Here is a 15,217-nt window from a genome sequence, read left to right as displayed (position 1 = left end):
GTTGCTTTTAATATGTTTTGTGACCCTGATGAGGCCACAAGTCAAACACTGACTGTCCAACAATAAAGTTGTTCTGTTTAAAGTTATGATTTCTTTTTAGTGTCAAATCCTTCCTTTAAAAATGAAATGTGAATAACAACAAGGTCAGAAAATCTAAATTATTTAATTTCACGATGATGTTAATGACGATAATAAAGTGATATCTAAAATGTCATGTTTTTGTTTTTTATCATCAGAGATATAGAATTCAACACTGATGATTAATCACTCGCATTAAAAGAAACACACAGTGACTGATATGATTCAATGAAAGCAGAAGAGACTTCCTGTACATGAGCCCCTCCCTCCCCATGATGTCCTGATGCAAATCCTCAGTGTGTGCAGTGTACTTGTGTCCTGCTGACTGCTCTTGTAGTTTGTGTGGAGCATCAGAGGTCACATCTCCAGCCTCAGGATGATGAACACACTCACTCTTCTGCTGGTCGCTCTCTCTCTGTCCTGTGAGTTCTCCTGCTTCTTGATGTGTCATCTTTTATCAGACAACACTGACTGATGGTCAGTCAGTGATAGCAGAAACCTTCAGAGATGACTGTCTCACTTCCCTCTGTGCTTCCTCTCTCCTTTCATCTCATCAGGTTGTACAGGTCAGAGTATGGAGTCCATTCCCTCCAGTTCAGTAGTGAAAAGGCCTGGGGAGACTCTCAGTCTCTCCTGCAGAGGATCTGGATTCACATTTAGCTGCTGTAGTATGAACTGGATCAGACAACCTGCAGGAAAAGGACTGGATTGGATTGGGCTAATATACAATGATGCAAGTAAAACTGTCTATGCCAGCAGTGTGCAAGGAAGGATAGAAATCACCAGTGATAACAGCAACAGCATGGTGTATCTGAGACTGTCCAACCTGAAGCCAGAGGACTCTGCTGTGTATCACTGTGTCAGATACACACACTGGTTAAAGTGAGCAGAGAGGCTTTACAAAAACTCTACAGAAATGTTTTACAGAGACCTACAGGGGGCAGTAGAACATAAGGAGAAGGAGTTTGACTCCAAACACAGACACATGCTGCCCACTGTTAAAACAACAGCTGATGTTGTGCTTTGTGACTTCCTGATTCTCATTGCAGTGAACTTGTGCTGCTTCAACAACAGTAACAGTTACTAATGTTCTCAATATTGTGCTTGAACAGCTGCTGTTAAGAATTTACATTATTTGACATCTATTCATGATATATCCAGTAAATGGAAAGTCCATCAAATACTGCTGAGCAGAATGAATTAAAGATGTTATGATGAATAACATGAACAGCACAAAACACAGTTGTAATCAATATTTAAAATGATGATCTATTTCCAGAGATGTGTGAGATGTGGTGAGTTTCTCTTCCATCTCTACATTTGTGTCGCAGACTGATAGAAAAGGACTAAAAACACTGATGTAAACACTGGAGACTGGACAGAGACTATTTGCTTTGAAACCTGATTATTTGGTTGTTTTTTCATCTTGGAACAAAAAAATTCCTAATGAGAAACATCTTGATTCAAAAGTAAATTTATAAATGAGCTGTTTGCATTCGAGTTTCGAGCTCTGAAAGAATCAGTGCAGCAACACCAACATGTGATGAATGTCTGAGCAGAGGAACAGTGGGAAGTGTCAGGTAATAATGTCCTCTCTGTTCACCTGCATGGAGATGGTCTGCTGATGGACACACAGCTGTGAATAAGACAGTGATTGTGGAGCAGGAATAAAACAGCTGATGTCAATCAGCTGATTCAGACACAGCTTCAGTGCTCGGCCTGAACTACTGCAACACTGCTCTGTGTTTTCACTATCATGACAGTGACTTGAGTCCTATCGCCAATAAACACCAGGGGATTTTATATTGTAGTGTAGAGGCACTGAGGAGAACACAGTCTGTTAAACTAATTAGACTTAAACATGAAAGACAAACTTCAAAGTTATCATCTCCAAATCCTCCTCAATATTTATGATAAAGTTAAACCAAACATGAAGTGAAATCACAGTCCACTCCACCTCTCTCCTCCCTGTGAGGAGGAGTCAATGCAAAACTCAGATGTCTTCCACCTCTACTTATCTGACTGCAGAGAGGATGACAGAGAACAGTGGACACACAGTTGAACATGATGGACTATAGGACAGGACTGCTGCTGTTCACTCTCTGCTGGGCAGGTCAACAGTTTCTCTGATCTTGATAAGACTTATTTTAATTTATGGTCGTGCAACACATGACATGCATTTCTGCTTTTGTTTGACAGGTGTTGATGGTCAGACTCTGACAGAATCTGAACCAGTGGTTAAAAGACCTGGAGAATCCCACACACTGACCTGTACAGCCTCTGGATTCACATTCAGTGACTACTACATGTCCTGGGTCAGACAGGCTCCTGGAAAAGGACTGGAGTGGGTTGCCACTATCAGCAATGGTGGTGGCAGCAAATACTACTCTCAGTCAGTCCAAGGCCGGTTCACCATCTCCAGAGACAACAGCAGACAGCAGGTGTATTTGCAGATGAACAGTCTGAAGACTGAAGATTCTGCTGTTTATTATTGTGCTCGAGACTCACAGTGACTGAAGGTGGTTGTGCAGCTGTACAAAATCCTTCAGTCCTCATCTTAATAATGTTAATAGATCCTGAGGAAGACTTATACTTTCTTATTGTATTTATAATTATTGATGATTTATAATTGTTGATGTTTGTGAAATTATGGAAACTGGCCCTGAGAAGAATCACCATTAAGGAACATGAACCATTGAACACATCAATTAAAAAAAAGTCAAATGATCACAGCGCAGCAATGTGGTTGATGAAATCATGAGCCATGAGAACAAATTAACAGAATAACAGGTACAAATGACACAAATACTACATCCATACACATCCTGATTGAGATGAATGTCTGAATCAGAAACATGTGAGACATGGCTGACTGGTTTTTGTTTGATTAACTTAGAGACCAACAGAAGGTCACATCTTGTTTCCAGGTTCATTGAAACAAAAACACCTAAAAAGATAAATCTGGCCCTGTGTTTCTCAACCTGCTGGAGCTACTGTCTGTTTGAAATGACCCTGTCGTATCTTTTCCAATACAATTTCTATTCAAATGTAGTTTTGTTGCCCTCTTGATTTGGGGTAGAGACAGTACTATTGTGTTCCATGTGTGTCTTCCTGGATCCAGCAAATTGTCCAATTTCATTGCATCAGCGATGTGTAAACATTTAAATCCCAGACATGTCTTTGTTGTCATCAAGGCTTCAGGTGAGGTGAGGACCCCACCCCTGACAAAATGTGTTGTCCAGAGAGTGGGCTGACCAGGGGGAGATTCCTGGGCCACTTTTTTGCCTCAGTCTGCCCTTGGATGAACACAAACACTTCACAAAATCAAAATAAACAAAATAAAGTAAATTCAGATTATCGACAGTATGGAACAAATACAATAAATAAATAAGATAAAAGTTTCATCTTCTTTTTCAAGAATCCAAGAAAAGAAACATTTTCATGTCCACTCAGTCTTATAATTTCTAACTACACACTGCAATATTCACTGGATTCAAGAGGCCAGAGAAAGCTCTGAATGAGCACAGGCAGAACCTCTGCTGTGTATGGCAGCTCCTTTCAAAACTGTTTCATCATGACTGAAAATGTGTCTTTAGAAAAGTTCTTTTCATCTACTCATCAGGCAGTATTTGTCTTTCTCATGAATACACACACGATAAAACACACTGAAACAAGGAGAAAAAGTAGAGGACAGTTAAAGCCTTTGTTTTCTCTCCTCTGTCTCTGTGATGAGACAGTTACAGCAGTTTATCTCATTCATCAGAGACAAAGACTAACTCTGAAGTAAAAGGTTTTACATGTTTGTACATAAAAACATGAAACTTTTTGACATTGTAGATTGAATGAAAATGTTTGACTGATGACTTCATTTGAGTTTCTGCTAAAATGTTGAATTAAATTAATTAAACAACATTTCATTGTCCTCTGCTCTTTTCTGTAAATGTAGAGACATTTTCAGTCACAGTTGAGTGTGTAATGAAATCAAAATATCATATGTAAAACACAGGAGATTTCCAGACACATTTTCACTCTGCAGATATAATAACACTGAACAGACTCTTCTATTGGCTCCAGTTGGACCAACACTGATGCTTCATATGTTTGATTGTATGCAAACTCAGTGAGCTTCCTTGTTCCTCAGCTATAAAAACTTCACATCAGACTGTCAGTGGAGTTCACAGCTGCTCACTTTCACCATCAACCATGTTTTCTGTAGCTCTGCTGCTGCTGTTGGCAGCTGGATCCTGTGAGTCTCTCTGGATTTGTCACAGTCAACATTTCTTCTTTTGCTGTTTAACTTGATCATTGATAACAAAACATTTTCTTCTTTTAACAGGTGTGAAGTGTGAACAGTTGACACAGCCAGCCTCTGTGACTGTGCAGCCAGGTCAACGTCTGACCATCACCTGTCAGGTCTCTTATTCTGTTGGCGACCACTACACAGCTTGGATCAGACAGCCTGCAGGGAAAGGACTGGAGTGGATCGGCAGTGCTGCTGCTGGATACCCCACATACTACAAAGATTCACTAAAGAACAAGTTCAGTATCGACTTAGACTCTTCCAGCAACACAGTGACTCTAAATGGACAGAATGTGCAGCCTGAAGACTCTGCTGTGTATTACTGTGCCAGAGACACAATAACACAAAGCATCAGTAGACCTGAACAAAAACCCCTCAGTGCCTGAACACTTGTAACATGAAGCCACCAGAGGAGGAGCCCTCAGACCACTGATGATTTCACACCAGTTCACTGTTGAGGAGAGAAACAGTCTTTGAACATATTTAGCAATGGAGAAGTTAAAGGAATATAAATGACACAAAGCATCTTTTTACAATGTTCATATTTTAAGTCAATTTGCATGGTTTTGGCTGATAACTACACTGTTTTGTTTTTGTTGGTTTTTTTTCTGTTTTTTTTTTTAAGTAAAATTTCATTGACACATAAATGATAGATGCATCATACAACTTAGAGCACTGCCAATGAAAATCAAGTTTCTTGTTAACATATCCATATTTGATTTTCTTGTAATAAAAGACATATCATGAGCAAAATAAGCAGTTAGCACCATGGTGAATATTACACCTACAAGGTGCAGCGAAAAAGTTATAGTCTCAAAAAGAACAGATTCAGACAGCCAGAGTTTCATACATTACAAATCTGTTGGGAGGCAAAAGAAACCCAAAACCTTGTCAGTACAGAGAGTGAGAGAGATTGAGGGATTGGGATGAGACACATGAGAGAGGGGAACTTTGGAGTTGTTTTAAACTATGTAAGAATACTCTGGTATTATTTTAATTTAAAAATAAAAAGTAATTTTAAAAGAAAATGGTAAAACTGGGGCTGGATCACATCTACTATTACTTCCTCACCAAGAAATTTTGGATCTGACCTTGTGTCCTGCCCACAACCACTACTTCCACTAGGTTGACAGGTGAAAGAGCAGAGCATATCAAGATGGTTCGCAGAGGGAACTTCAGAGAGACTCAGCCACATGTTTGAGCCTCAGTCAGACCCAGATGCAGATGAAGAGTCTGATGTGCACCAAAATCGGCAACTAGCAGACGTATCAGAACAGTTAGCATAGTTAGCATCTTTTATTTGTTAACATTGTTTGTCAACTTGTAACTGGCAGTGGCTGACACAGTGTTAGTGGTTTTTTCGAATGCAAATAAGATTTCAGGTTTATTTTTCCAGCTCCTCGTCCCGCAAGTTGACAGGATTGGTTCCTTAGTTATATGACGTATAAAACCCTGGCTGTCTGAATCCACTTTTATGAGACTGGCATTGGTTCACTGCAGTTTCAAGATGGAAATACGTAGTCATGCTGTTGATTTCACTCGTGACAAAAAAAAAAAAAAAAAAAAAAACATCATGGGCATGGGTTAACATGGTTCAAAACTTTTTAATTGAAGGAGGTCTTTAAACTTATGCTGCTAGGAGTCTCTCAGTCATGTTGTGAAATGATGTGGGATCATGGGAGTTGCTGTCTTCACCACCATTGCCGAGAGCTTCTCCTGGTTTTGATTCCTGCAGTGTCAGTTGCTCAGGAGGTTTTTACTGGGAGCTTTATTATCACAGGTCTCCTCCTCTCCATAACAAACAGACCTGGTCATTATAACCATTAAAAGCACTGAATAATGCAGTTTCACATTTAAAGTTAGTGTTTCACTGAAGCTGTACGGCGGACACAAGAAGTCAGGGAAGGGTTGTGAGCTGAGACTGCTGCTAACCCTTGTTTCAGTTGTTTCGCTGATAACTTATGAACCAGACGATCAGAAGGTTTTAACGAGCAGCCAAATTATGCCCAGAGATCTCCTCCTCTCTCTGACAAACACACCAGGGGATTAACACCAGTAGAAACACCAAATAAAGCAGTTTCACTTTAAAAATCTGTGATTCACTGATGCTCTTCAGTGGACTTAGGACATCTCAGAGAGGCTAGGAGCTGAGCTGTCTAACATTTGCTTGTTTTTTTTCACAGATAATTTAAGATCCAGAGATCTGTTGACTAAAATCCTTCATCCGATTAAAATGAACTGAAAAGAACCGATGTAAAAAGTATATCTTAAAAAAAGAGCATCTGGCAGGCAGCCGTAACACTAAGACAAAACATAAGTCAGTCATGTGTCAACATTTTAGACATTTCAAGACTTTAAATCACATATAACTTTAAATAAACAATTCATAAATAGCAACATGGCCTATTTACTCAAAAGGGAGTGAAGTGTGTCTCTCTATGTTAGTTTTGCTAATTTTCGATCCTACTGGGGTCAATCTGCCCTGATGTCCTCAAAATGTTATCACTGAAAAACAACCACTGAGGTTATTTGACTGGAAGTGTTTCTGTAGAGGCAGCTCGACAACAGCAGAAGATGCAAATAACCTGTTAATCATCACTGCTGAAGATGATGAAAAAATTATTGACATGATTCTGTCTTTGTGAAATAATGAAGGGCAACCAACTTAACTGGAAGATTATTACTCATAAGGTAAACATTCATTTTACATTTTCAGGATTTACTGCTTCATTCTCTCCTCCCTGTGAGGAGGAGTCAATGCAAAACTCAGATGTCTTCCACCTCTACTTATCTGACTGCAGAGAGGATGACAGAGAACAGTGGACACACAGTTGAACATGATGGACTATAGGACAGGACTGCTGCTGTTAACTCTCTGCTGGGCAGGTCAACAGTTTCTCTGATCGTGATTTTAATTTTCCATCAAAAGCTTCAAAAGACTGAGAAGCAAATGACTTTCTTTTTCTGTCTTGACAGGTGTTGATAGTCAGACTCTGACAGAATCTGGACCAGTGGTTAAAAGACCTGGAGAATCCCACACACTGACCTGTACAGCCTCTGGACTCTCATTCAGCAGCTTCGACATGGCCTGGATCAGACAGGCTCCTGGAAAAGGACTGGAGTGGATCGCCTGGGTTCATAGTGGTGGCAGCACAAAATACTACTCTCAGTCAGTCCAAGGCCGGTTCACCATCTCCAGAGACAACAGCAGACAGCAGGTGTATCTGCAGATGAACAGTCTGAAGACTGAAGATTCTGCTGTTTATTATTGTGCTGCAGACTCACAGTGACTGAAGGTGGTTGAGCAGCTGTACAAAATCCCACAGTCCTCATCTTTCCTGATAGACCCCAAAATTCACAGTAATCATGCTTATTTGGTTGCTGTTGTGTTTTTAATGAACGCCTTTCCCCTTTGTATCATTAAAACAATAACATTAAAACAAAATCTGACCATAATGAAAGATCATAATTAAGCAACAGCCTTTAAAATAAATCAATGATACAGAATTTAATAAAACTTCTGTTTTAAAATTTGCAACTTGTAAAGCAGAAGACAATTTATTTCTCCTTTTGCTAAAATAATTGTCCATATTTAAATAAAAGAAATTGTATAACATTTTAGGAATATGACATTATATTTTAATTTACATAATGTGCATATAATATGAACACTGCATTGCATTCATGTGTGTGTATTTAAAGCTGCTTATTAACGACAGGGCTCATCTCTCAGTTGCAGTAACCTTACACACTTTGTCACTGTCTCTCTGCAGCAGCAGGAAGATTCTTTGGGTGCAGGAAGAGAAATGTGCAGCCGGTTCTAGACAGAAAGGAGATATGATTCTGCCTCCTCTTCTTACACAACAAAATAGAGATTTATTGTTCTTTTTGTTTTGTTGTACAAATATATAATCATACTTTTTAATACTGAATTTCCAGTTTCATGATAAATATGAAATAAATCAGTAACCTTAATCTGATTTGAAAGTGGGTGGTATGGTGGCGCAGTGGTTGGCGCTGTCACCTCCCAGCAAGAAGCTTCTGGGTTTGAATCCTGGGCCTGGGCGTGGCTTCCTCCCAGAGTCAAAAGATGCACGTTAGGTTGACTGGTGACTCTAAATTAGCTGTAGGCGTGTGAGTGTATCTAATTTTCAGTTCATGCCAATTTTCTCTTTCCTCTGTAAATTTAAAGACTGTTTAGTGTTTGTATCTGTTTTTCTCCGTCCAGGTTAGTTTCACTCATATTTAGTCAAAATCATCTAATTTATTTTTGGGCAAGTTTAAGTCGACTAAAACTCTGGATGTTTTATTCTTGTTTTGTTGAAAGAAATCCACAAACAATTTAGTCAAGATTCAGTCAACAAAAACACTCGACATTTAAATCATCAACAGTAAAACTAGTCTTGGATGTTCACACCCTTTTCATCGACTTCTCAAACTTGAGAAAGAAAAGTTCACAAATAAACTTTATTCCACTTGATCTCAGGCTGAAATAAGTGATATTGAAAATTAGACACAAATAACAGGTTGTATGATTGAGAACGCAGCAGTGTATTTATTCTTGTGTTTTTGCAGCTGTTGTGTAACGACAGGAGTCATCTCCCAACAGTAACGTTACTACACTCTCACTTTGTCTCTCTGCAGCAGCAGGAAGAGAAATGTGCAGCCAGCTCTGGACAAGAAGTGACAAGTTAAGAAACGAGCATCATAATTCATAATCTGTTCCAAGCTTTAAAAAAGTGAGAAATTCATTGTCAGATAAGATTTAAAAATTCTCTGATAATGATATTGTGGTCATGAGAAGTAATTCACGGGATATGTTTAAACTCTGTTAAATAATTGTAGAAACTTCATCTCTGAAAGTGTTAAAAAGCTAAAATGTTAATAAGTCAGTCATGTATTCATTGTTATCTCATTCTTGAGGGTTAAGAGTTAATATCACCATATAGTAATATTCGTGATCCAAAAAGAGGTCTTATTTTGAAAGTCTGAGATCTGTGGTTTTTTGGTTGTGGCTGTTTTCCGCACCACGGGCCAAGAGGGAAAAACAAAAGAGAAAAGACAAAAAAGAAACATGTAACTCTAGCTTGCGTGGTGGTAATAAAAACGCTTGCTGTGGAAATTCCACGTGTGTGCATGTTTTTACTATTTTTCCACCCGCTTCCCTTGCAGGTGAAACAGAAGCAGATTTGATACAAGATGAAAGAAGAGTTTGAAAGAATAAAAAAACTTTATTTCAAAAAAGAAATTTCATTCATCTTATTTCCTCAACAATATGTTATGTAGCTTGAGTAATGTAAAAATGTCACATACCTAAACATAAACCATTCATTAGAAAAGTGATGTGTGCAAAGTCTAAACTATGAACAAAACATTTATTCATTTTGTGACACGATGAGATGACAATAAAGTCATTTTCAAAAATTCTAATGGATGCTGATGATCAGAGGAATTCTGTAGATTACTGAGCTCATCTGCTGTTCAATATGCTTCATTATATTTTGACTGTAATTTAACTCATTTGGGAAATAAAATTATTCCATCAAACATTAAACTAAACGCCAAACTCACTCCACCTCTCTCCTCTCTGTGAGGAGGAGTCAATGCAAAACTCAGATGTCTTCCACCTCTACTTATCTGACTGCAGAGAGGATGACAGAGAACAGTGGACACACAGTTTAACATGATGGACTATAGGACAGGACTGCTGCTGTTAACTCTCTGCTGGGCAGGTCAACATATTCACATAACATATTTTCACATAGTTTTTTTTTTTTTTTTTTGTCTCACCAGCCTCTTTCACTTGATGTGTTTCATTCTCTTGACAGGTGTTGATGGTCAGACTCTGACAGAATCTGAACCAGTGGTTAAAAGACCTGGAGAATCCCACACACTGACCTGTACAGCCTCTGGATTCACATTCAGCAGCTACGGGATGAATTGGATCAGACAGGCTCCTGGAAAAGGACTGGAGTGGATCGCCTGGATTGAGAATGGTGGTGGCAGCAGAAAATTCTACTCTCAGTCAGTCCAAGGCCGGTTCACCATCTCCAGAGAACAGCAGACAGCAGCTGTATCTGCAGATGAACAGTCTGAAGACTGAAGATTCTGCTGTTTATTATTGTGCTGGAGACTCACAGTGACTGAAGGTGGTTGAGCAGCTACACAAAATCCTACAGTCCTCATACTTGCTGATAAACAACAACTATTTCTCCTTCAAACTTCTGGACTTCACTTAATTTCATCTTGTCCACACCTTTTTATGTACACATTAAGTTTCAGAATATATCAGTAAAAATGGTGAAGTTCAGTGTGTGGACACAACAATATGAACACACACAAACACATTTTAGAGCACAATAAAATTTTACCACTCAGAAGTCAGTGTTTTCCTTCCATGAGAAAACTTCGCTCTTCCATGAAGTAAGAAAGACAACCTGACAACAAACTCTTGGTTTTGTTTTTTGTGAAAAGTTCCTGATTTTCCTATTTTGTTGTTGACCAGACTATATCAACTGATTTGTTGTTGTAGCTGTGCCATCACATCCACACAGTGTTTATCACATACCAGTCTGCACAAGTTAAATTCTAGTCTGATAAAAATACAGCAGGCTCATTTCATTTCCTGTCTCAGTCTATTGACCCACAGACTGAGTTCATGATGAAAACTGAGTGTGAGGAGAGTTTCTACATGTGCAGAGAGAAGGTCACAGAAAACAAATAATAATGATAATAAATGATAATAATAATAAAATAAATCACTGATAACAAAACATTTTCTTCTTTTAACAGGTGTGAAGTGTGAACAGTTGACACAGCCAGCCTCTGTGACTGTGCAGCCAGGTCAACGTCTGACCATCACCTGTCAGGTCTCTTATTCTGTTGATGACGACTACACAGCTTGGATCAGACAGCCTGCAGGGAAAGGACTGGAGTGGATTGGAAGTGCACGTGTTGGATACGCTTCAATCTACAAAGATTCATTAAAGAACAAGTTCAGTATCAGCTTAGACTCTTCCAGCAACACAGTGACTCTAAATGGACAGAATGTGCAGCCTGAAGACTCTGCTGTGTATTACTGTGCCAGAGAGTAACACAATAACACAAAGCATCAGTAGACCTGAACAAAAACCCCTCAGTGCCTGAACACTTGTAACATGAAGCCACCAGAGGAGGAGCCCTCAGACCACTGATGATTTCACACCAGTTCACTGTGGGAAAAAAAAAAAAAAAATCTCTCATTAGATTGTAATTTGCACTGAAAAAGTGGAAACATAGTAAAATAGTGTCTTAATTCCAAACATATTATGAGAGTTGATGATTTCTGATTAATGCCAAACTCATAACTTATTTAATTCGAGAACATTTACAAAATTCAGAAATTTCATTTCATTCTGCAGCTCACATTCTCTACTTTACTTTAACATGACAAAATAAAATGCTATGTTCCCTTCATAAACTGCATTGTGACAACTCAAACTAGAACTTAAGTGACATGAAATGTGATTTTTTTTTTCATCATTACTTTTCATCATTACTGTCTTTTCACAGTTTTTACATTTAAAGTCCGTGTGCATGATTTCAGCTGATAAATACACTTTGTTGTTTAAAATAAAAACAAGAAATATTACTAAATGACAAAATGCACCCTGCTGCTTTACCTAATTTTTTAATTTCAACCTGAATAAAATTTACTTAAAAACCCCCTCCAATGAAAATCAAGATTCTTGTTAACATGTCGCCATGGCTTTGTTATATGATATGAGACATATCATAAGAAAAACAAGCAGTAAATGTCATAGTGAGTATTTCCACCTTGGAACTGCTGTGAACCAATGACAGTCTCAAAACGAACAGATTCTGACAGCCTGGGTTCAATACATCACAAACCGAAGGAACCCATCCTGTCAACATGTGGGAAGCTTCGTTGTTGTTGTTATTGTTTTATTTGTTTACTTTTTATGTGGGAAATTGTAAAACAAAATATTAAATATAGCAGAGTATTTTCACATACTTTAATACCTGTCTTTAGCAGAACTTTAATAAAAATACTAATAACTAATAACAATACAATGAACCTTACTGTGTATTGATTCAAGGAAGTAATGTGTGTGTCAATGTTCCTCCTTTTATTCCTACTGTGGTTCATCTCCCCTGATGTCCTTAAAGTGGGTCTGTTGAAGCGCCCCTCCGATAGCAGGAGATACAGAACAACCTCTTAAATATCAGTGTTGACAGAGGAAAAAAAGTCTTAACATGATTCAGACTAAAAAATGATAAGCAGCCAACTGAAATATTGAGACATGCAAGAGGGACTCTTGGAGGCTTATGACAAACATTCATTCTTTAGTTTTATGATTTACTGTTACATTCTCATGTGAGTGATGAGAAACTGTGATTCCAAGATGAATTATATTATAAACCTTGTTTCTGAGTTCTGAACTAAAATCAAAAATAATAAGTTTTATTAAAATAAAGTGGGAAAGGTGGTTGTGGTGTTTTACACAAATGAAATTAAACCATGTCAGACAAAGTTTTGACAAACAATAAACTGAAAGCACAGTCCAGTCCACCTCTCTCCTCCCTGTGAGGAGGAGTCAATGCAAAACTCAGATGTCTTCCACCTCTACTTATCTGACTGTAGAGAGGATGACAGAGAACAGTGGACACACAGTTGAACATGATGGACTATAGGACAGGACTGCTGCTGTTAACTCTCTGCTGGGCAGGTCAACAGTTTCTCTGATCTTGATATGACTTATTTTCATTTATGGTAGTGCAACACATGACATGCATTTCTGCTTTTGTTTGACAGGTGTTGATGGTCAGACTCTGACAGAATCTGAACCAGTGGTTAAAAGACCTGGAGAATCCCACACACTGACCTGTACAGCCTCTGGATTCACATTCAGCAGCTTCTGGATGGGCTGGGTCAGACAGGCTCCTGGAAAAGGACTGGAGTGGGTTGCCACTATCAGCAGTGGTGGTGGCAGCGGCAAATACTACTCTCAGTCAGTCCAAGGCCGGTTCACCATCTCCAGAGACGACAGCAGACAGCAGCTGTATCTGCAGATGAACAGTCTGAAGACTGAAGATTCTGCTGTTTATTTTTGTGCTCGAGACTCACTGTGACTGAAGGTGGTTGAGCAGCTGTACAAAATCCTACAGTCCTGATCTTTCAGGCTGGTGGAGCCTAAGCCCTAAATATTTTTCATGATATTTATTTAACATATTATATCTTTTATATTTTGTTTTTATATCAATTGCCTTATATTTCAAAAATATTTAAATACATGAACTACAACATATTTTTTTAATCATAAATGAATATTCCTTCCTGCATTATACACATTATTGAGAAATATAACTGAACCTGGATGGATAGATTGATCCACCCCCCTGAACTTTTTACTGACATGATCAGACATGACCACTGTTATTACTTCTGTTTTACTTACATATTATGTAAGTAAGCAAATAATGAATGAATAAATAAATGCAGACTAAACTATATGAAAATATATTTTTCTTTATGTTTGAATGTGTTCCAGGGTAAATTACGTAAAGTGAATGTGAGGACACATCATTTGGGAAAACAACAATTAACACTGAAGCAAAAATCTGGCAGAGCCTGGATTTAAAACACTGTTTCATGATCTAAAACACAGAGAATGCAGAGACTGTGCAGCCAGGTCAACGTCTGACCATCCAGTGCTATCAGTGCTGATCAGAGCCAATCAGAGCAAGGGCTCATAAATACCTGGCTCTACTGTAGAGTCATTTGACCCCAGGTGTGAATGTTGATAGTACCCTTTGCCACTGCTGACAACAGCCTGAGGTTAGTGGGTCTTAGTGGGTTTTTTAAACAGTGGAAAGGGGCTAAAGATGAAATCTTTTTAGAGCACAAAACAAGACACTTCAAGATGCTTTTCATAACAAAGTAAAAGTAAAAACAAAAAAAAAAGAAGAAAATACAGATGCACTTCAGTGCATTAGTGAAACATTACAACATAACAAGATGGGAGCAGCTTGGTCCTGGATGATGGGGACATGAAGTTAGTGTCAAAGAATTGGAGGCTGTGGAAAACATTTTGGAATAGTTTGGTTTGATGATTTATGATGTCATATATTATATTATATATAAATACGCTGACTTTATAGTCACTGAAAAATTACTTCTGTCCTCCCACAGTGAAAAGTGAGCGACACCGTCAAACCTTTTAAGTCATGAAATTCATCCAGCTGAGTTCCTGTTTATCATTATTCTCAGAATCACAACTTCATGAATATTTTCAGAGGTTGTTTAAGAGAAAACAAATACATGAAATTTTACAAGATTTCCATTCTGTGATGTTTTGTGTGTGTTTTTTTTCCCTGTGAATTAACAATCAATAAATAATAATAAAAAATCTGTTTTTAAACAAGGAAAAGTCAAATGATAAAATTCAACTTCTGAAGACTTTTCTCTCACTGTAGGTTAATATTTTCTAAATTTAACAACTATGGTTGAGTCCAATCCACCTCTCTCCTCCCTGTGAGGAGGAGTCAATGCAAAACTCAGATGTCTTCCACCTCTACTTATCTGACTGCAGAGAGGATGACAGAGAACAGTGGACACACAGTTGAACATGATGGACTATAGGACAGGACTGCTGCTGTTAACTCTCTGCTGGGCAGGTGAAGAGTTTCTCTGATCTTGACTTAAAGTTACCTTTAGAAAGTTGCCCTTTTAAAAAACCTGACTCTATTCCTTTTCATCTTGACAGGTGTTGATGGTCAGACTCTGACAGAATCTGAACCAGTGGTTAAAAGACCTGGAGAATCCCACACACTGACCTG

Source organism: Trachinotus anak, unplaced genomic scaffold (genome assembly GCF_046630095.1).
Source record: "Trachinotus anak isolate AG129_WGS33_773 ecotype Australia unplaced genomic scaffold, CSIRO_AGI_Tana_v1 ptg000003l, whole genome shotgun sequence".
NCBI lineage: Eukaryota > Metazoa > Chordata > Actinopteri > Carangiformes > Carangidae > Trachinotus > Trachinotus anak.
The sequence above is the reverse complement of the archived record's forward strand: the minus strand, read 5'-3'. Positions refer to the sequence as shown.